The sequence below is a fragment of the Nuphar pumila genome, chromosome 5, assembly GCF_984573655.1.
Source record: "Nuphar pumila chromosome 5, dmNupPumi1.hap1.1, whole genome shotgun sequence".
Lineage (NCBI taxonomy): Eukaryota > Viridiplantae > Streptophyta > Magnoliopsida > Nymphaeales > Nymphaeaceae > Nuphar > Nuphar pumila.
The window spans coordinates 38376923-38400414 of NC_143253.1; the positions used below are offsets into that span (position 1 = coordinate 38376923).

At 39.5% G+C, this 23492-nt stretch overlaps 1 pseudogene across 1 annotated transcript; it reads right to left on the reverse strand.

Annotated features, from left to right (window-relative positions):
- Positions 1-18771: 18771 nt before the first annotated feature.
- On the reverse strand, positions 18772-20960 carry LOC149837392 (putative receptor-like protein kinase At1g80870 pseudogene; annotated as a pseudogene). Its single transcript, XR_016431906.1, has one exon. The product of XR_016431906.1 is annotated as a putative receptor-like protein kinase At1g80870 pseudogene (transcript).
- Between the last annotated feature and the right edge of the window lie 2532 nt (positions 20961-23492).

Genomic DNA, 23492 nt, shown 5'->3' on the forward strand with positions numbered 1-23492 from the left:
CAGCAATTTTTGAATAGTTTTCTGCATATTAAACGTGTGTGGCATCATAAAGTAGTTTGTGTGTTCTTGATTCAGTTTAAGCAAGAATTATTTTTTTTCGAAAATATAGCAACTATATTTCATTTACGGGCCTATAAACAACCTGCGTGATTGGCATATTCATGCATGGTTGTTTGATCATGCAAAACACCCCACAAATCGGTATGATTATGAAGTTTCATTAGATGTCATTTATCAATATTTTTTGGAAAATCATAATCTATGAATCACGCATACCAGCGTGACTCATAGACCACAACTTTTAGGCCTGCAGGAGTTGGTCTAGGTCACTTGTGAAACCCAGATGCGACCTATCGTGTACTCTGGTGGAAACTAATTTAACATTGAATTGATTCACACGCTCGATGTGTGTATTTAATTCAGAGTTAATAGTTGTTCAGACTTTTGCAAGTTTTATATGATATATTGTTTATATATAAGCATATTTTGATGATCTGCCAGGAGGGTAAGTTGATTTGATTGGTTTCAAAGCCAACTTCATCATCTAGGTAGTATAGGGAATTAATTTGTTGTGTTCTTTTTCTGATTTAGCGATTTTATACATAGAGTAATTTGTTTTGTTTATAATCAATTAGCTAGAATGTTAATGTTTGTTTATAATTAATTTTAACCTAACGCGTGTCTTGAGGTTTAGTTGGTATACTTTAAATTTTTAGTATAAATTAACATAAATGGGTAGACCCAATGTTTGTTGTTTGATTAATATACTTTAAATCTTAGATTTCAATTTTTTTTCATCGGTTAGTAATAAATATTTCAACATTTTTTTAGTCAGCCTAAATATTTTATAGCTAGAATAGATTAGACGTTAGTATATTGTGTATCTGATGGTCATATCTCTTTAAAATAATTCTCACAATTTTATTGCTTAATTAATGCTTTCTTCTTTTAACATAGTTAGATTAAGTTTTCATTTTTCTAGTTTTAAATAGTTAGTTTGTTAGAACAGTTTGTTAGAACAGTTTGTTAGAATCTTGATTCTTGTTTTGATTTGACTAGTTGTAGTTTTAGAATTAGTTTTTCCCTCTTTCTGCTTTGTGTTTTTGTTTTGCAGGAAAGCAGTTGAACGTGTGGTGAGCCCTTAAACGAGCCCCCGAAGAGCCCTCTGAAGTCCCTAAAAGGTTCCTTAAAAGGCCCTTTGAGCCCCTCAGAAAGCCCCTCATTACCTGAGGGAAGAGTACATGAGCTTACAAATGCAGGTTGCAATCACACATTAGTAGCTCTGGGGTTCAGCTGAAGTAGAAGTACATCAAAGGGACTAGAAGCTCAAGCACTGAAGACCATTTTTCCCTTCTTTTAGTTTAGGGTATTTTATTCATTTATTTTAATTTAGGTTTATAATAAGGTTTGTAATTATTTTTATTTATTTAAGCCCTCCGCAGAGGGCCACACTCTTAATTTAGTTAATTAATTAGTTATTTTTATTTTCAAGGCAATAAAGAGTAGATTTCTATGGAATACAAAGTCTTTTCTCCTGTTCCCTGAGTTTGACCCGGACTCCACCACTTGTGTGAGCCGGTTATTATTATTTGGTATTTGCCTTTCACCGTTGTTTTTATCAAAAATATTGTTTTAAAAATCTATTTCATAAAACTCACACCAAATTTTTGGCGCTGTTACTAGGAAACAACGATAAAAATATGTGTATTCACTTTATTGTCCATTGTGTGTTCTCGTTTTACTTAGGATTGCTAGTTTTCTTTTTGTTACTTATTTAGGGCTGCTAGTTTATTTTCCTTATTCATTAACTAGGATTACTAGTTTGCTTTTGTATTTAGGATTTTTAGAATCACGTTGCTTGTGAGCCCTAGAGACCAGTTTACTTTTTCTGCATGGCCCACCTAGTAGGTTTCCCCTTAGGAGGTGACTGTGCACGATTGGTACCATGCTCACAGTTTGCTTTTTCGTAAAATATTTGTTTTGGGTGTAAGTGTGTGGTGCATGGTTACTATTTTTTTGCTTTATTTTATTTTGCTCGCTTCGTGGTTTGTTGTGGTTTGATCACGTTTGCGCATTAGGTAGATAGAAAACCTCTCTTTAGGATGGTTGCTACACTGATCTACTCTCAGGTGTATGTAAGGGTGATGCTCACTTGAACTCGAGCTTGTGGACACTTTAGAGGACCCTGAGTCCCTCGTTAGGAAAGCTCGCAGACCCAGCCCCATGACTGAGGATCAACAATTGACCCATGCTCTCAGGGAGTACTTCATTCCTAATGCTTACACTCATGCCTTTTGCATCACGAGACCTGATGTAAGAGCAAACCAATTTAAAATCAAGGCCAGTGTCATCCAAATGTTACCATCCTTTTATGACCTTAGCAATAAAGACCTTTACCGTTATCTCGATGAGTACCTCGAGATCTGCTCTACGGTGTAGATCAATAATTTTAGGAATGACGCATTGAGGTTAACATTGTTTTCATTCTTCCTCAAGGACAAAACCAAGCACTTGCTGAAGGCCTTAAATACGGTTCAAATTACCACTCGAGAACACATGCAACGAGAATTTATCAGAAAATACTTTTCAATTGGTAAGACGAACCAATTTCAAAAAGTCATGACCAACTTTTCTCATATTGAGGGAGAACAATTCCATGAGACTTAGAAGAGGATGAAAGATCTTCTCCGAAAGTGCCCCCACCACCAAGTGCATCGTTGGCAACTGATACAATACTTTTATGATGGCCTGACCAAGAAGGACAGACAAATAGTTGATTCTTCGTATGGGGGCACGTTTATGCTCAAGAGCAAGGATGAGGCATGAGCCATGTTCAAAACGTTGAGTGAAAATACTATGCACCATGCCCTATCCTCGAGACTTGATAGGACCACATCTGTTCCTAGTGGTCCTAAAAAGGGAGGGATTTATAAAGTTGGGTCCGAACATGAATTGCAAATCAAAGTAGACTACTTGACCAGAAAAGTTGATCAATTACTGGTCAACCCAACTTCATTAAATCACATAGGAAAAGTGTGTGAGTTATGCGCTAGCCCTGCACATTATGTTTTAGACTGTCCGACAACGTCACTCTATCCTGAATTTGTTCAGGAGCAAGTGAATGCTGCTCAAAGTTTTGCCAAACCGGTGCACGATTCGTATGCAGCCACCTATAACCCAGGATGGTGGAACCACCCTAACTTTGCGTGGAGCAATCCATAAGACCCATCTCATATGCCTTTCCAAACACAGACCAGACTGGGTAACCTCCCATAAGGTTACCCAAGGCTCACATTCCCATATGCCCCTCCCAAACTTAGCTTGCCTTCTCCTCAGGAGCTCACATTGAGTCAATCTTTTCAGGAGAAGCTTCTTGAGGCCTTCTCTAACATCAAGGCCAACCTTAGTTCCCATACGCAGTCGATAGCAAAGCTAGAAACTCAGATGTGACAGTTGACTGAGGCCTTGAGCAAGCGAAGCAAGAGAAGCCTCCCAAGTCAGTCTGTTGTCAACCCAAGGGGTAAATAACCCATGCACCATGACCTACATCTCATAGAGTCTCATCAAGAGCAGGCCAACTTTTTTATGATCCTTTGGAGTGAGAAGGATCTCCACCCTACTCAGGTGAAGACTGGAGAGCCTAGTGACAGACTATTGATCAATTGATCTCCCCTACCAGACCCAAAAAAGGCAGGTAGGGTCCACGACCTATGCCTTCTCCTTCGTATATTCCTAAAGCCCATTTTCCTCAGGCTTTGAAAAAACAGAATGATTTTGGCAAGCAGGGGGCTAGAATGCATGAAATGCTTGACATATTCAAGCATATTCACATAAACCTCTCCTTACTAGATGTCATCCAACAAGTGCCCGCCTATGCAAAGTTTCTTAAGAAACTTTACACGTAGAAAAAAAAGTCAAGATCGCTGCCCAAGAAGATCTTTCTAACTGAGCAGGTGAGCTCTCAGTTTAGACACTAAGCCCCACCTAAACTGAACGATCCTGGGGCATCGATCATCTCTTGTGTCATAGGGAACATGACCATCGAGCGTGCATTGTTTGATCTTGGGGCAAGTGTGAATATACTATCGGGTTTCCTTTATGACACTTTTGGGATTGGGGATTTAAAACCCACCATGACCATCTTATAGTTGGCCGAAAAGTCTACCAAGCTTCCTCGGAGAATCTTGAAAGATGTGTTAGTCAAGGTCGAGGACTTTTATTTTCCTATTGATTTTCTCGTTCTGGACATGTAGGGCATTGATGTCGCTTATCAGACCTCCATCGTTCTTGGCAGATCATTCTTGGCCACAGTCAATGCTAGTATTGATTGTTATACTGGAGAGATGGATGTTTATTTTGGCAACAAGTGATTGCGGATAAATATTTTTTATGTTGCAACGAGAGCGAAAGAAAATGATGAATGCTTCCATGTGATGGACGTTAAATAGAAGCAATCTGATCCATTGTTTGATGCTTGCTTGGATAAAAATTTGGTTTATGGCTCACCAACATGTGAGAATAGTCTTCACATGGAGACTAAACTCGTTCTTAGCAGGCTTGAGAGCCATTATAGAGTCTATAGGGGTAGAGTTGGAGGAAATGTTGTTGACAGGGTCATAGATAAAACTATTTTTCTCAGACCTCCCGATTGAGCATGACTTCATGTCCATTGATCTTATGGACGATGAAGGGCAACTAGAGATCTGTTTGGTTGAGGACGTAAAACTTAATGCTTTATGGAAGACAACCCATATTAGTGTTGTAATATTAGTAGTTTTTGTATTTTATTTTTTATTTTGAGTTATGTGTGTGGAAGATAAATCATATATGCATTTTATTTTTATTTGGGTGAGGTTCCATAGTGTGGATCAGGTGACTTACTCATTTCCTCCTATGTCTTTTGTTTCTCATGTGCATTCATGTAGTTTCATGCAAGCATAGGGGAGTGCCACTGAGAATAGTGTCATTCAAGCATGGAAAGGGTGTAGTTTGCACACCCAACTTTTGTTTTTTTTTTGTCTATGTACTTGCACATTGTTTAAAACTCATAAAAAAAATGGGCTTTAAGGAATGCATTTGATCTTATATGAATGCTTTACACAATCTAATGTTTTTAAAGAATTTTTAAGCCCCATAATTTTTTTTTCTGACACTGATCTAGAAAAATGTGGTTATTTATGTGGATTTCAAAGAAATGATGATAGATGCATGCCAGAGTTTATTTTGAATAATAAGTATGAATATGCACAGTTTTATTTTTGAAAACTAAGCAAATGAACAAAAATTGAAAAGAAGAGCTCAAAAAATGAAAAAGAGCATATGTTTAGTTGTTCAATCTCTTTGTATTCTCCAGTAGCTGGGCTTAAACACAAGTTGAAGTGTTTGATTCCCATGTCGAAAAGGATAATGAAGGAAGTCACTTCTTTATCTAAGTTAATATATGTGGCCTATTTTGTTCAAGCAAATAAATCCTGAGGGGTATTTTCTGGTGCCCTAAAGCCATCTGGCTTAGGAGCCATCAGCTTGAAAGCCTATTACATGGACTTTATAGAGAGCCTAATAGATATTGACATTGCACATGACAAGAAAAAAACTATACATAAAACTATAAAAATTGAAGGTCTAGTGACTCGAGCAATTAAGAATGAGAGATACTTTGTATTTGGTGCCCTAAGGTCATCTGACCTGAGAATCACTGACCCAAAGCTCGTTACATGGGTCACAAAAATTGGAAATTTGATATAGTGCTCAACCAAAAAGAAAGAAAAAGTGTAAGAATTGAAAATTTAAAAAAGAAAAAGAAAGAAAACCATGAGCATAAAAGATAAAGTTCATTGCTTAGGAATAAGTATTGAGAAAACCTTTCAGAAAACATATAAGTGAGGATAAGTAAATAATGACATGTGTATATTTGATTTTTTGATAATAAAGCATAAATGGTTAAACTTGTATTCTATGGTGACCTGTAAAAGATTTTAAGTATGTTTTGATAATATAATGACATGAAATATTTGTGAAAACAAACTCCTTAACTTCCTAATACATTTTAAAGTTAAACGTGTATGCATACATGACAAAGATGTTTGTGGGTAGCATCAATGTAAACCCTCACAAGACCTTACTCGTCCATTAGGATAACCCAGGGGTTTAAAGAGCTTGTTGCATACGCTAAATGCAACTATGATTCCTACGAAAGTGAGTTAGGACTTTACTTTAATAGTTTGTTTGTTTGTTTTTCTTATTCAATGTCAGTTTGCTAGAGGACTAGCAAACAATAAGCATGAGAAAATTTGATCATGCATAATTTTTGTATTTTATTCATCCATTTTTATGCATGATTCATCAAAAAATCACATTAAAAACTCATCCTTATCAACATTTTTGATAAACTGCTTTAAATTCAAAATAAAGAAAAAATCACATATTTTAAGCTCTTCCATGCATTTTTCAATGTTTTTATTAGTTTAGGACTTTTTAATTTATAGTTTAATTAGTTTAGAAGTTTTAATAACCAATTTTAGTTTATTTAGAATTTCTCTTTTTTGAAAACATATTGTTCTAGAGGTAATATTTTAAATTTTCCAAAAATTAATCAAACCTCTTCTAAAAAAATGAGTAACCTAATTTTTTTGTAATGCCTCGAATTTTCAAAATAAAGCTAAGTTAAAACTTTTATGAATTTTTTTTTTCTTTGCAGCAAAACTTAGATAAGCTTTTAGCAGCAAAATCAGACGATAATGAGTCGACAGTTTTTAAAAACTCCGGGCAAGTCACAAGTATGTGGCCAAGCACTCCTTGACCACCAAGGTGTTCCATTTATCAAAACAACTAATTTATTACAAACATCACTGCCTAGAAAAACAATACTTAGTTTTAATAAAGGAAGCAGTACAACCCTGTCTAGATAAACCCTAGAACTCAATGCAGCCTTGCTCTGCATATCGCAACACAGGTCCAACACCTGAAATCCCCATTAAACGGGGTCAGAACTATTGATGGTCCGGTAAGCAGGCATTCATTCACACATCCATTCAACTCAAGTAAATGCATTGACCACTCAGGGTCACAGTTCGCAATAACGACGCTCAAGTCTCCACGACTTAGTGTATACCGCAAGAGCCTCCTCAGAGCTATGAGTTAAACACTTCGCTCAAGTCTTCATGACTTATCTTGAGCCTCTTCAGGGCTGTGATTTGAATATCGCGCTCAAGTCTCCACGACTTAGCGAAAGCTTCTTCAGGGCCTTAATTAGGATGTCAAGGTTCAAGTTTTCATACCGCGCTCAAGTCTCCACAACTTAGCGAAAGCTTCTTCAAGGCCTTAATTAGGATGTCAAAGCTCAAGTTTTTATACTTGGCACATCCGTATCCCACGAACCTAAACGCAAACTGTTCAAGCTTCGCTTAGTCATGTAGATACAATACGGGTCTTTGCCCTATCGGTCCAGTAGTATACTGATCATGACACCCTGCTTAAGGTTATGTAGGACTTGATACAACAATGTTCATTCACTCATACATTCATACATCGCTGAACCTAGAGCTAATGCATTGTTTCGATATTATTCTGTTCACCCCCTACTATGCGGGAGAAGCTTTGTTCAGGCATTAACACGATGTTATGGGGGTTGATTATTCCATGTAATTTAGATACCCCAGAAGCCTGTTGACCCCATTCATGTTAGGGCAGTAGTTTTCAAACCGGGATAACCCTAACAGGTCGATTCAGATGCATCATCTACTATAGTAGTTGGGTTCAATCCTTAGATAATTTAAGGATAACTACAACCTCAAAACCCTTGAATGACTGGAGGTCCCATTGAACTCTATCAGGTTCATAATCAAATACATGTCACTCGCGGTTGTACCATCACTATATACCACGGTGAGCAATAGTTCTGAAGGGGTCGGTCGGTCACATGATTACTTATTGGATATGTGCATGCCATTCGGGCAAGCTAGTGCCTCTCGCACTGAGGACATATGTACCTGACCCCATTCAGTAATCCCCCTTAATATGATCTTCAACCACAAGATTCATTCAGACTTTAAGTCTTATTCATATGCATGCTTGACTCTGCTCTCGACATCTATGGCCATCACGAGCATCTCACATCTTTCGGGTGGACAACGTACTCTGGCACGACGACCCTTACGAGTCTAGTTGTGTATCAGTATCTCAATGAGCAAGCATATGAAATAATCTCAATGGATCGACTGCTCGGCGTAAATCACCACAACGAGTAGTTGGCCTAGTTAAGATATGATAACTATTCTAGCTCTGTGACCCTTATGAGTAAAGTGCCCTTATAGGCAAACATAGAAATGAGCCATTCTGGCAGGGTTCTGACAACAGGGCATTCTCGTGCCATTCAACTAGTTCTGCCAACTCTTTTGCCAACCATTTTGACAACACTTCCTCTGCTTTGAAGGCAGAAGTGTGACGAACCTTTCTATGATGTAGAAAGTACTTGACAAAATATGTGCATCACCTTCTCTGTATGATGGAGTAACATACTACGCTCTTTCCAAACTTCGTTGAGCTTCTTCAGAAATTTTTGCAGCACTTCCTCTCTTTGACGGAGGAAGCGTGTGTTTCTTTTAAGCTCGGTGAGCATCTTTTCAGAATTTCCAGCAGCACTTCCCCTCTTTGACCGAAAAATTGCTACACTTTAACTCGAGAATGGATATGCACTATTATGCATACTTCACATCTATCGAGGTTTGATAGAACCTTGGGCCATATCTAGGCCATGCGCAAGTGATTTAGGTCTTTACAAAAAACCGGTTTTGCATAAAGGCGAAGCCTTTCCAATAGTCTTCATTCGTCAAGCACAATCTTGATCGAAGAGCGGTAATGGAATTGCATTGGCGATTTGGAGTTTGATCTCCATTTGAATGCTCATTTATGCACACTATATGTAATATAAACAGAAGCATGTGCTTTAAAAGGCGGTGGCGTAAATGAGTGCATATACTTATTGTTCGGTGGGTGAAACCGAATGAAATATCTTACAGATATAATTGCAGAAAGCCAAAGCCTTGGCATCGTTCGATGCGACAACAAAACAAAATGCATAATTTAAATTGCAGAAAGCAGAAGCCGTGGCATTATATAACGCAACGGTAAGACAAAATACAAGATACACGAGAATCAGCATCCAACGATAGTCGCAAGGCGTACGCGTGAACATCGAAGTGTCCTAGAGGGCATCAACCAAGGACTAGGGCAAGATACCATTTTTAAGAACGCATATATTGCACATTCAAATATATATATCTGACAATAGTTATAAGGCAAGCGCGTGAACACCAAAGTGTCCTAGAGGGCTCAGCCAAGGACTAGAGTCAGATATTACTTCAAAAAGTATATGGCATATACAAATAAGCAAATACTTGAGAGAGAGAGATCAACAAAGCTAACTTACTTCTGATCAGTGAAGAACAGCTAGAGAATGCTTTGTTTGCTTTGAACTGAGTTCGAACCTTTCTTTAAGAGGTTAGACTAGGTCAGATGAGTTCGACCTAGTTGAGAAAGAGGAAGAGTAGGTCAAGTTGCTAAACCTAAGTGGTTTGAACCAAACTGGGTTCGGTCCAAGTCAACTGGGTCAGGTAGGTTCAGACTTAGCCCAAGTAGGTTGGGTCTGGGTCTAGTGAATCAAACCTGGTTTTGGGACCAAAAGGGACTTTGACTTTGACTAAACCCAACTAGGTTCAAGTCAAGTCAAGTGGGTTTAGACCAGGTCAGGTGGGTTCAGATCAGGTCAGGCAGGCTCAAACCAGGTCAGACAGACTCAGACCAGGTCAGGTGGGCTCAGACCAAGTAGGCTAGTTAGGGGAGGTTTAGAAGAAAGAGAAGCCAAGAGAGAGAGGGGGGTCGATTTTTATGAAAGAAGCGAGAGAGGGGAGGAGGGCTATTTATAGCCAAAGTTAACTTCGCTTCTAAGTTAACTTTTTCTCTTTTTGCCCCTGGCTTTCCGGATAAAGATAAGAGGTTTCTTTTGTGTGGGGCCCACATAGAATATTCTATAGAATATTTTATGGGTTCCACTAGATATTTTCTGTAGAATACTTTTGTGGGTCCCACCAACATTCAGTGGTTCCCGTGAAAATTTTGAGTTTTTGGCAAAAAAAATTTGAAAAATTTTGAGTACGTCATTCTCTTTGTACTGACGTAACTATGAAAGTTGGCTCGTAAAAGTCTCTTGATTTTATTAAGGGAGGAAGTTATGACTCTTTGACTGTTCAAGAACATATTTACGAAGATATGAATATCCTAAGTATAACTGGTTCATAGAAATCGATTTGTTTCATATTTCGAGTTTAAATGCTATTTTCACCTGAAAATGCCTCGTAAATTTATTCAGAAAGATGCTGAAAAATTGGAGGTCTTACATCATTACCCCCCTTAAAAGAATATTGTCCACGAAATTTTGTTAAGAATATTAAGTGAATAGCTCATGATACTTATCCCGTATATTGGATTCGGGCTCCCAAGTACAATCATCAATCCCATGATGTTGTCATTTCACCTTAACAAGTAGAATGACCTTCATTCTGAGCACTTGTTCACGATGGTCCATAATTTCTACAGGTCTTTCTTCCACCACCATATCTTCTTGAATCATAATGTCTTCATGTTGGATAATGTGGGATGGGTCATGGGCGTATTTTCTAAGCATTGACACATAAAATACGTTATGCATCTGCGTATACTGCGGTGGCAATGCTACTCTGTAGGCGGTCTCTCCAACCCGGTTCAAAACTTCAAAGGGACCAACGAATCAGGGGTTGAGCTTCCCCTTCTTTCCGAAACGGAACACACTCTTGGTTGGGGAGACCTTAACAAAAACCTTGTCTTCAACCGAAAAAGTGAGCTCCCTATGCCTTCTATCTGTGTAGCTCTTCTGTCGGCTCTGAGCAGTCAGTAGCTTCTTTCTAATCATATAGACTTGCTCAGTATAGTGTTGCAAAATAATGAGCGAGTCAAAGGTTCGCTCACCCACTTCGAACCAATGGATTGGTGATCGACATGGTCTTTCACACAAGGCTTCATACAATGTCATTCTAATACTAGCGTGATGGCTATTGTTGTAAGCGAATTCAGCCAACGCTAAGTGAGAATCCTAATCCTTTTTTCATTCTAACATATAGGCTCCTAACATATCTTCAAGAGTCTGTATGGTTTATTCAGATTTCCTATCAGTTTGTAGATGGAAAGCGGTACTAAACTTGAGTTTCATCCCTAGGGCTCTCTACAGTTGCTCCCAAAAGTGAGAGGTGAACTTTAGGTCACAATCAGATATGATTGATATAAACACTCCATGGAGTCTAACGATTTCCTGAACATAGATTTTTGCCAATCTTTCGGTTGAATATCTGGTGTTAATTGGCAGAAAGTGAGCAAACTTGGTGAGTCTGTCCACAATCACTCATATTGAGTCATGTTGTCTCTTGGATTGAGGTAATCTTACGATGAAATCTATCGTACTATCCTCCCATTTTCATTATGGAATTTCGATCCGTTGCATTCTACCATCAGGTCATTGGTGTTCAATTTTGACTTGCTGGTAGGTCAAACACTTTGAGACAAACATAGCCACATATCTCTTCATACCCCTCCACCAGTACTTTCTTTACAAATCTCTGAACATTTTTGTACCTCCAGGGTGGATAGTATACTTGCTATTGTGTGCTTTTTGGAGTATCTTCTCTTTAAGCTCAGGGCTATTTGGAACCCACATCCTTTCTTCCATCCATAGACTTCCAACTTCTTTTAAGTGAAAGAAAGTATCAGCTTTATCGGCCCTAGCTTTCAGTTCCAAGTACTCGGGGTCCTTGAATTGTTTGGCTACAATTCGATCCAGGATCTCAGACTGCATTGTCAGACTTGACAATCAAATTCTGCCTGAATCAACCAGAAATGGCTTCTAATTGATGAAATCTTTCATCAACTGTCATTGTCCTGCTAGGCTGGCCAGAGTGCCAACAGTCTTGCGACTAATGGCATCTGCTATAACATTCGCCTTTTCAGGGTAATAGAAAAGCATGAATTCATAGTCTTTGAGGAATTTCAGCCATCGTCATTGTCGTATATTCAATTCTTTTTTAGAGAAAAGGTATTTCAAGCTCTTATGGTCTGACATGACCTCAAACTTTTCTTCATACAGGTAGTGTCGCTAAATTTTAAGCCCAAACACCACCGCGGCAAGCTCTAGGTCATGAGTTGGATAGTTTTTCTCATGAATTGTTAATTGTCGTGACACATATGCGATCACTTTGCCATGTTGCATCAACACGCAACCCAGACCCATTCCTGAGGCATCAATATAAGTCATGGAGCCTCCTTGACCAGAAGATAAGGTAAGGACAGGGGCCGTAGTAAGCTTTTGTTTGAGAATCTTGAAGCACTCCTTACACTGATCGTTCTATTTGAACTTGACATCCTTTTTCAACAATTTTATCATAGGTATGGCAATTTGGGAGAAGTCTTATATGAACTTCCAGTAATATCTGGCAAGTCCCAGGAAGTTGCGGACATTAGTGATATTCTCTAATTGTTTCCAATCCAGCATAACTTCCACCTTCATAGGATCCACTGTGATTCCTTCCTTTAAGATCGCATGGCTAAGGAACATCACTTTATCTAGCCGAAATTCACATTTTGAAAACTTGGCATAGAGTTGATTGTCTTAAAGGGTCTTCAAAATAATTCTTAAGTGCTCCTTGTGTTGTTCCTTGTTCTCTGAATAACCGAGAATGTCATCAATGAAGACGATGAAAAACGTGTCTACATAGGGCCTGAATACCCGGTTTATCAGGTCCATAAAGGTAGCAAGCACATTAGTGAGTCTGAATGACATTACTACGAATTCATAATGACCATATCTTGTTCTAAAGGTTGTCTTGGGTATATCCTCTTCCTTAACTCTGAGTTGATGATACTCAGACCTGAGGTCGATCTTGGAGAACACTCTCGTTGTTTTTAGTTGATCAAATAAATCCTCAATCCGAGGCAACGAATATTTGTTCTTAATGGTTGCCTGGTTTAGCATCCGATAATCGATGCATAAATATAGGGATCAACCTAATCCAACAATTAAAAACTTGTTTAGATGCTCCTTTAAAAAATGCTTATATGAAAAACTCATGATTCATGTTTTTTAAAGTCCCAATAAGCAACATCTCTCAACAAAAATGTGTGTAAACTGATATATTAATGAAAATGCACCTATACAATTCATATATGCATGCTTGGTGTATGTACACAACATAAACTACATAAATCTTACCTAAAAGAATTAATAGATCGATGAACAAAAATGAAATCGAGTGATCCAGTAGTCTCATTGCCACTACCTTGATGTAATATGCAGGATTAATGGCATCTCAAGCCACACACCAGACCTCATAGGGCGTGAATAGTAGAGGAAGAAGAATATGGTAGAGAGAAAGATTAAAGAATTTTAATGAGAATGAGAGAGGGAGAGAAAACTAACCTGGTTAATCCTCCTCATGATTACCTTTATTTATGGATGAGCTTAGGCAAAAGTCTTATCTCTAATATAAGAGGTTAATATTTATTAATCTTCTTATTAATAAAACAAAAAAATAAATTATGGGTTTTAACATATTAGATTTTAAAATTAATTAAGCTAGAGAAGAAAGGTAGAGACTTCTTACTCTGACTTGGGCTCCATTGACATGATAGTCTTTTGAAAGGCCTACAGACCCAAAGACTCAAAAAAAAAATAGCATATTCGATAGCCCTTGAAACATAGATTATTATAGTGGTCTTACATTTAATCGTACGTATACGGATCAACAAAAAAATTTAGTTGATGCCAAAAAATATTGATTTTGATATACAATTAAGGATGAACTTTGGTCGATGACAAAACACTCAAATCAACACCAATCTGGGCATGTAGATAAGCGATTTTGATGCCCTCAAAATGAAAAACGTCAAGGTCAAGTTTGATTTAATAGGTGAGCCACCAATCGGCCTAAATTTTTGTCGGAATAGTAATAATGTTATTTGGAGCGTCCTACCCTATGGGTCCAACCTATTTGAGATTGGATCAATTAACCAAATCAAGTATGATCCCAACACCTTAATTAAGAGTCTAGACCTAAAATGTAATTTAAACTCACATTGAATCCAGTTAATATGGTTTAGATACATATCCAATATATCTGAAATCTATTAATTAATCCAAATATGTATTAAATCTAAATACTAATGTTTGGACCCATATATAACCTATCCAGAATCTCTTATTTAAAAAAAATATACCAAATATCCTGGGATTCATCTAGAGGATCTCTATGTATTCTGAAATCGCCACTTGGCGTAGAGATGGTGTAAATATCCATTATACCCCTGACCACCTCCATGCCCACTGTAGGGCCCGCATTGACACGTGGTGCTCCACTGGGTTGGGCATGATCCTCTGAGCCCCATATGCCACTATGGCATCCTATTAGAAATCTAGGTTGGGCCCAAAATACAGTCCAATCAATTTTGAAAAATCTATTTTTGAATCTGATCCAAGCAAAAAAACCCCAAATAGAGGCTGATCCAATTTTAAAAATGCATTTTATGATTCAACTAAAATTCAGAATCACTAAATTGGATTTCCTACGAGATCTACAACTCATCACAGATCTTTTTAAAGTCCTAGTTCAACTTAAACTCTTGAATTTGCCTGAATTTAACTCAAAATTAAAAGTTAAGATTAATAAAATTCATAGATGTTACAAGGATAATTGTCACCCATAAGTAATGTTGAAACGATAATAGCACCAGGGTTATCGAAATTATGGAGATGATATGGTGACGAAGGAGATGACAAATTGTCGTTGTTGTTGGAATTCTTAGGATTACTAACAGTTTCTAACACCATGATTGATCAGGGATCTAATAATTGGTAGATTAGTGAAGACGACGGTTGAGACTAGTAATATCCCAAGGAAAATTTGACGTGATTCATTAAATCGTATTATGGTTACATATACTCTGAAATGTTGACATCCCTTGATGATAAGGATAGTAAAACATAAAGAAAGTGGTTAAAAAAAGGGTTACTGATAATTATATACAACAGGTAAGTACTAGAGTTTTCAAATGACCATCACAAGAGCATGCCTTATGATGCAGGGCATCCAGATCTTCAATTCAGAGAAGATGAGTTGGATCCAAACCCAACTCACCATACCCGATCCGAGAAGCAATACCCTGAAAGATCCAATGTCATGCAAGACTATCCGAGTCTAATTGGATCTTCGAGCAAGATCCATTTTGATTATTGTATTACAATTTTTGAGATTTTTCTTTTACCTTCTCAAAAATTGCATTTTGTAGTGTCAATTCTATTTTGTCAAAGGAATCATATTAGATATTTTAATTTTATTTTTATTTTTTTAAGTGTCGGATTCTACGGATCCAGATAGTTCTAGTGCCTTGTAGGATCTTTGTGTGGTACTAGAAGGTGTATGGGGCTTAATGGTAGTTTTTTATTTTTATTTGCATTTTTATTTTAATGCATTATCGTGTGAGGGTTCAGTTCTCAGCATGTTTGGATCTTGCCCAAGATTCAAACCCATATTTGATCATTGTTGGTGCCAATCTTGTGAAGACAAGTCTAATCCTCATTTGAATTCCCATTTGACTTGGAAGTCAATATGGTTGTTCAAGGGGTTTTAATGTACATCTCAAACTTAGCATTGGTGAGGCTATTTTTGGGTTGTAATCTTAGAAAGACTCTCCACTCTTGATGATAGTCCATTTTGAGTGTTTAAGAGCCTAAGGGGGGGTGGCATCCAGCAGGTGGTTGGCTTTTGATTTTAAAAAAAAATGTCAAGTTGGGAAGAGGTGGTTCTTGTTGTGTGAGGAAGAGAGAAACTCGATTTTGGGTAAAGAAAGGGTCGTGCACCAATCTAAGGTTCTATCCAGAGAGCATCCAATTGTTGGTGTTGTTGCTTGCATTGGTGGAAGTTGTTGTCCATCTTCTTTATTAATCTGTGTTGGCTGCTCAAGATAACATCTTTTAAACTGTGTTATCTTTGTTTGAGTATTTTGCATATTTGCTGTCATCATCTGTTAGTTCTCTTGTTATAGACTCTAAGAGTATTTTTGAAATGTTTATAATATTGTTCTTGAGATTCCAGTTTTTTTGAAACTCGTGTCGGTTGATGCATGTTTGGTTATTGATTGAATCTTATTTCTATAAAAGAAACTCATTTCTACACTTGGGTCTGTCTGACACAGTTCCAGTGTTTCGACTGTATCTCCCTAGATACAGGTCTAAATCAGGTGATCTTCGACTTGTTGGAAAGCTAAGATCCTACCCATTAAGTTTGCTATTTATCGTTTGTTCTGAATCATTTTTGTTTGGCCGTGAATTTTTTTAAAAAGGTTCTGACCTCCGGACAAGAATCAAGTTTTGTCTTGTGCAACGTGTCCATGCTATTGTTTCGCATTTTCAACATATCTTTTTTATTACTGAATAAAAAATTACAAATCATATCTTGTTGGAAAGATAACATCATAAGCTGCATCTTTCATGTTTATGATTTTTCATGAATCAAATTTGTTGATGGCCTAAAATAGCTGACAATCTCTGCTTGCCGATAGCTATCTTTAAACTGGCCTATATGTTATTTGCTTGAAAGCCTATCGTATTTGTTGTGTATCTTCGTCATCCATGCTTAGTTTTTCGAATTGAAGCCTGATATGAAAAGATAGTTGTCTGCTTGAGAATATTCATGTTCTGAGTTTTTCTTGATTTGATCATCATGATATATCGAAAAGTTGCTTGTTTTGCTACATGCTAGAAAATCTGTTTTGCATCTTGGTTAATCTAAAACAAAAAAATAAAACAACTTGCTTTAAGCATAAGTTGCAAAATATTACTCTAAAATTTACAAACTTTGGTTCGTTGGAAAGTTAGAAAAATTATGCAAAACATTTCAGTTCTGAGTTTTCCAAAATCTGGTTGTTAAAGGGATCATAAGTCCCCTCGAAACAATCAGACGGTTCACCTGACAGTGCAGGGTGTCCTGTCTATCCACCTCGTTGAATCTGTCGTAACTTTGTCTATGCATATCTGAATCTAGTGTTTTTGGATCCGTTGAAAAGCTGTGCATATTGCACAACTTTCTCGTGTTGGTCACCTTTGTCAAAACAGAGTGTTCAGGCTTCGAATAACTGATTGTTTGAGTTTTGTTCGGACGCACCTGCGTATTTAGCTTCCGCGGATGGAGATCCATTTTGGATCTTGAATCGACTTATACATCGATTTTACACCATTTTTTTATCAAAGCTTTCTCGTGGCTACACCACCTTATCTTTTTGACAGAGCATAATAAAAAATCGGTTGAAAATCCAAAGCCCAGTTGCAATAGAATTGGTTAAATAGCTGAATGTGTGATGACCAAAACCATTTAATAATGATATGATAATTGTGTGAAATTAATGTAATAAAACTTGCCATTCTTGTTATACGCACAGGCAGTCTTTTCAATGAAATGAATGTGATAAATGAAGTCGCAAGTGTGTCAGAATCTGAGCCAAGAGGCCACCCACCATTTTTAACTGCAGAAAATGTGGAAAATGAATAATGAACTACCTTCAAAGTTGGCATACCACTGTAGTTAGGCAACTTAGTATATAAACTACAGATGTTCTGTTATAATTCATTGCTCCATCTCACTGTTACTAACAATCCTCACAACAATTAGGTTCTGGTGCTGGAGAGGATGATGAGTGGAGAAGAAGATGGGAGATGAGGTTGGAGGATGTAGTAGAAAATAGCCCATCTCCACTTTTTTTACTCTTCCCACATACCTATTCAAGTACGTGGTATTAATTAAACCCTCATTAAATATTATTCTCTTTCATCTCTGCTACCAAAACATAAACATAAGTTAGAACTAGGATGACAGTGGGCTGGGAAAAGTTTGCACCGAAAATGGTGGAAGTTAAAGTCAAAATATGTCCGATGATGAGCTTACTCTTACCCCTTACCCGCCTTGCCCCGTTCTTGATCCCCGTTAAAGAAATTATTATTATACTTTTATACATGTTATAAAATCTTTATATATATATATTATTAACTTTAATATAAAACCCTTTCTCAAATTTCTCTTCTCTTCGTCTTCCTCCTCTAACCTCATCTCCTTCCTTTTTTTTCTTCTAACGGTAAAAAGTAGCAATGACGGAAGGACCGAAAAAATGGAGTCCCTCTCCGACTCATACTGTCTGTACAGAGGATGGAAGACATGAAACGAAGAGCTTACTAGGTTAAAATCAAAACCTGTGCAAGGATAAAGGGCAAAATTTTGAAACAGGGCAGGGTCGTATCAACTGCCTCTGCCCCAGGTCTAAGCCATCCCTAGTTAGAACTGATAACTTTTTATACAGAAAACATCCTTTCAAACAGCATGAAACTTAAATTCAGGCCCACTGACAGCAATCTCAGTCTGGGATGCTATGATGTATGAAAGAAACCTTGGGATTCAAAGTGAGATTTTTCCAACCATACACGTTTACGATGTCCAAGATGCAAGATTTTTTAGGCTCTGAAGGAAGAAAGAAAATTTTTTAGATGAAGCAATGGAAACAGGATTTGTGATTGAATCAAGATTAATTAACCCCAAAATGCACAATGAAATGAGGAATATGAACATGCTGCTCCAGAGCAATGGAAGTGTATATTCAGTATTTACATTTGGAGACCATCATCAAAGGACACGACTCTACAGACCTATCTTCAATCAAACCACACAGACGTTCTTTCTTTCTCATGTCATCGTTCAAGGTAAAAAAGCAGACAGTGTATTATATATTACAGTCACCAAGAACAGATGTATCAAAGGCAGCACAACAGAAACATTACACATTCAATCTGTATCTACCGTTGCTCCTCTCCGAGATTCGTTGAATGTTTTACCAGGAGGAGACGGCGAGAACTCGCCCAGAAGGGCCGGAAGATCGGTTTCTCCATCAAGAATCTTAACAATCTCGCCGCTGTCCGGTCTCAATTCCGGCGTCCTCTGCAAGCACAACAATGCAAGATTGATACAGAGACTAGCTTGGTCCTTGTTATAGTCATTCTTCAGGTTTTCGTCGACTAGATCCAACACATTGCCGGTCTGAGAGAGGTGCCTGGCCCAAGTTATAAGATTAGCCTTCTGTAACTCCATGGGTGAAGATGAAATATGCAATGGCCTTCGCCCGGATACAACTACCAGAACAAGAACACCAAAACTGTATACATCACCCTTCTCCATCAGATACCCGCAACCGCCGTACTCCGGCGCAACGTAGCAGATAGTCCCTCGGATACTCGTGGTGCTACTGAGCTCCCTACTGAACAAATCCCCGCTCCACAGTTCGCTACACCTCGACTGGTTCTTCTTCCTCCTCCAGCTTCTCCTAAAGCCCATCCCATCAACCACATTGTCGAACCGACGGCTGCTGCATTCGCCACCACTACCGAGCTCATGCCTCTTCCATAGCCTCGTAGACCTCAACCGCTTCCATCTATCCTCGAGCTTCCTCAATCCGTTGCCATTCTCGTTCATCTCTGCAAAATACTCCTCTTTCCACCATTCCTTGATCTTCCTCTGCTTGCCCTTTTTCACCTCCTTCGCTTCTTCCGCTTCCTTCTCCGGCAGCGTCGACGGCACTTCCGCACCACTTACATTACCACTCTCGACATCGCAATTCTCATTGTCCCCCGACCCATAAATCTGGCTACCAATCCACTCCATCACATAGTCCCTGCTCTGCAACTCCCCACTGCCGTCCTGCCTCCACCACCAATCCCTCCCCCATTGCCCATTGAGGCCGTCCGTGGTCACGGATGGAACGAACTCCTTACCGTGCTCGATCTTGCAATCCTCATCCGAGGGCGCGAGTTCCCGATCAGCAGACACCTCCTTCCCCTTCGCATTGAAGCTTTCATCTGCCACCCGAACGCCCGAATCCGCCCTCGCGTTCTGCGGGGCGAGCGCAAAATCCACTTCCGAATTCAACGCCGAGCTCTTCTCGAGTTCCTGGCTGATGAAGTCGAACCCCGCATCCCCCTCCACCCGAACCCTCGAGATCCCGAAATCGGAGAGCTTCGCCGAGAAGTCCGACCCCAGGAGCACGTTGCTCGGCTTGATGTCGCCGTGGATCACAGGGGGGTCGCACTCGTGGTGCAGGAACACGAGGGCCTTCGCGACTTCGAGGACGATCCGGTAGCGATCGCTCCACCGGAACTTTTTCGCGGAGCTCTCGGAGAAGAGCGCCTCCTGGAGGCTTCGGTTCGGCATGAACTCGTAGACGAGGGCCCTGCGGTTGGCGTCGGAGCAGTAGCCGAGAAGGGAGACGAGGTGGGGAGAGCGGAGGTTGCCGAGGATCTGGATCTCGTTCTGGTACTCGCGCTCGGCCTGGAGGGAGGAGGCGTCGAGCTTCTTCACGGCGACGGATTTTCCGTCGCGGAGGTGGCCGCGGAAGACGGTGCCGGAACCACCCCGGCCGAGCTCGTTCCGCGGGTGGAAGCAGTCGGTCATGGCACGGAGCTCTCGGTAGGAGAATGGCCGGAGTACCGCTGGCTCGGCATCGGCGCGGCCACTGCCGGCGGGGATCGAGTCGCAGGGGGTGGTCTTGGATGAGCTCAGCCGGATGAACCACAGGTAGAGGAGGGCGAATACCAGGATAAGGACGACAAGGGTGCAGCCGGAGATCACCAGGCACAGGATCAGAACGTTAACCCTAATCCTGGAGGCGTGGTCATTGGTGGTAGTGGGAATTGGCCTTGAAGTCATCTTGGCTTGGCTGGCGCTGCTCCGTTTCAGTGTATTTGCGGTGGGTTACTTGAAAAATGTGAAAAAACGGGGAGATGGAACTCTCTCTCTCTCTCTCTCTCTCTCTCTCTCTAATGGATTTTTTGGGTAAAGGTAGGGTTAGGGTTCAAGGGTTTTCGAGAGTGGATTGTAGATGGGTTTGGGGTGAAAAGGGCAATACTCACCCACTTGCATAGGTTGCATTTTTAAGATAGTGAGACGGGGGGGAGCGACACCTCTAATTCTGATGGTGGCCGCATAAGAACCACCTACCTTGTTCTGGTATGGTGGCTACTGCTGATAGTGATGGCAGTGGTTGAAACAGGTCAAGAAGGAAGAGGGAATTTTAACCATCATCAGCATGGGGGAGGGTGTGCTTGTCAAAACCAGGACTTGGGTTTAAAGTTTCTCATTTTATTCTGGTGAGTTAGGGTTCTGAGGGTGTTTGGGATTTGAGTTGCAGCAGTCAACCATGGTGTTGGGAATGGGGCATTTTTGGTGGGTGGTTTACAGATGGCATGGGCTTTCAAAACGGCCCCCATTTAAAGTGCTGGGGAGGGGGTTGAGGTTGTGAGAAAAGAACGTGGTGGTAGTGGCCAAGGCCTATCGTTTTTAAAATTTTCTTATGGTTGTTTGTTTCTAAAAAGCTTGTTTTGGGAGGTGATGAGGTAGACACTGGAGTACAGCTGCAGATGCAGATGCTTCTGACTTTATAGCATTGCCATGGCCCACGGAGGGGAAGCAGGCAGCAACTAACGGCCTGTTTCTTTCCCTTCAAGATTCAATTGACCATTATGTCCTTTGCGGACACATCTGTCTTTAACTGAAAAAGGGTCTAGGGTTTCCGCAAGTCAACACTTCTAAACCATCTGGCTGGTTTTGGTCATTGTTTGTGGTAGGAGGGCATTTGCTTGTCAGGGAAAATTTTTCTTTTTTGCGAAAATGCATAGATGGGCATGCATTTCTGCGGAGCTCAAAATGTCAAAACAAACATGGGATGGTGGATTTGCATCGATGGGCTTGCCAAAGTGCACACTGGAGCCTCCCTTTCCAAGGAAAGCATTCCCGTGGAGGAGAAGGTTGTCTGATTCCATTTCTATGGCAGAAGAATCCATGAAAGTGGTGCCGCGGCAACCCATTCGGTGACAAGCAAACCCACCCTAAGTCTCCATTGATTCACCCATCGGACTTGTACAATTTTCATGTTGCATGCACATGACTCAGCACAACTGGAAGTGGTCCCAAGTAATTTAATACTTATTTCACAGAGCCTAGGGTGTGGTCCAGAGTCAAGTAAAATGCTTGTTTTAATGCCAAATTTAAAATCATAAAGAGCATGGACTTGGAGAACCTTGGCAGATGCAAGCCATCAACGGAGTAGTAGGTCTTGGAGGAATCTAGCAAGAGTCGATGTGGTCATCGAACCTTGACTAGTCGAGCTCAAATCTTGACTTAGTTAAGTTCCCTATTGATCTTTTGAGAAATGTCTTGACCCAGTCAAGACTGGCTTAATGAACCTACTCTTGCAACTTTTTATTTTTATTTTTTTTTCGAGGGGAGGAGGCGGGTATTTATTTGATTTGATGAATGAGGTTTAGAGCCATTATTATTTCTATGCAAGAAATTAGTTTTTAATGTTTTTTTCTTTTTGGGAAAAAACAGTCAAGAATAGACATGGTAAATTGATTCTCTGCAGTGTGCACTGGCTGAGCCTCAACTTCAAGCGTAACCTTGGTCAAATTAATGGCGAGCCATAACTCTCGAGTCTAGAGCCAAGTCCCAAGTCTGCAATGACCCGAAGTTCAATGACCCGAGGTTCAAGACATAAACCACCGGGTTGACCGATACTTTGCCTTACTAAAGATAACCATAAAATGACAAACATATCCCTTCCCCACCTACAAAGATTGCTCGTTTGACAAGGTGAGGAGTGAGAGCCACGTGGGTGGCCGGATTGGTGACATGGTATTTCTTTTATATTTACACCGAGAAACTGTGGTGATGAAATGATGGTATTGGATACGAGGAAAGTAAACCTTGACTTTTGTCCTTTTACTTTGGGTGAAAAAAAAAAAGAGTTTTTAATTTGATGGATCGGTCCATTCTCTTTCTTTATGATTAATTTTTGTCTTTTATTACTTCTTATTACAACTTGATAAGGATTAAACGAAGATATAATAATTCAGAGAATAGAATCTCAAAAAGTTTCGTACGAAGAAGAGAGGAGAGGGCAGTGCATGGGGCACACACATGAACAGAGAGACGAGTTCCAAGAAGTTAGAAAGGTCGCTCACCAACTCTCTTTATGAAATCGCTGCGATCATATTTTTATATTTTTCTTTACGTGAAGATCCTTCAGTGAAATTTACTCTCTCCCTCAACTTTTATTGGAGTTTACTTTTGTATGTTTTGGATTATCAATAAAATCGTGTATTATTTTGTTACGATGTGCACATTTATAACTAGAAAAAGTTAGGCTGTATAACTATCTTCTCAAACATCATGCATATATTTAAGAGTTGTTTACCTAGGATGGATACTGCAATATCGTGAATCAGTCATGTATATTTGTTCTGGTTTTGCTTTTATAATAATAATTTTTTTTCTTCCAATTGATCTTCCAAACTTACATGATATCAGAACAACGAAGCTGAAAAC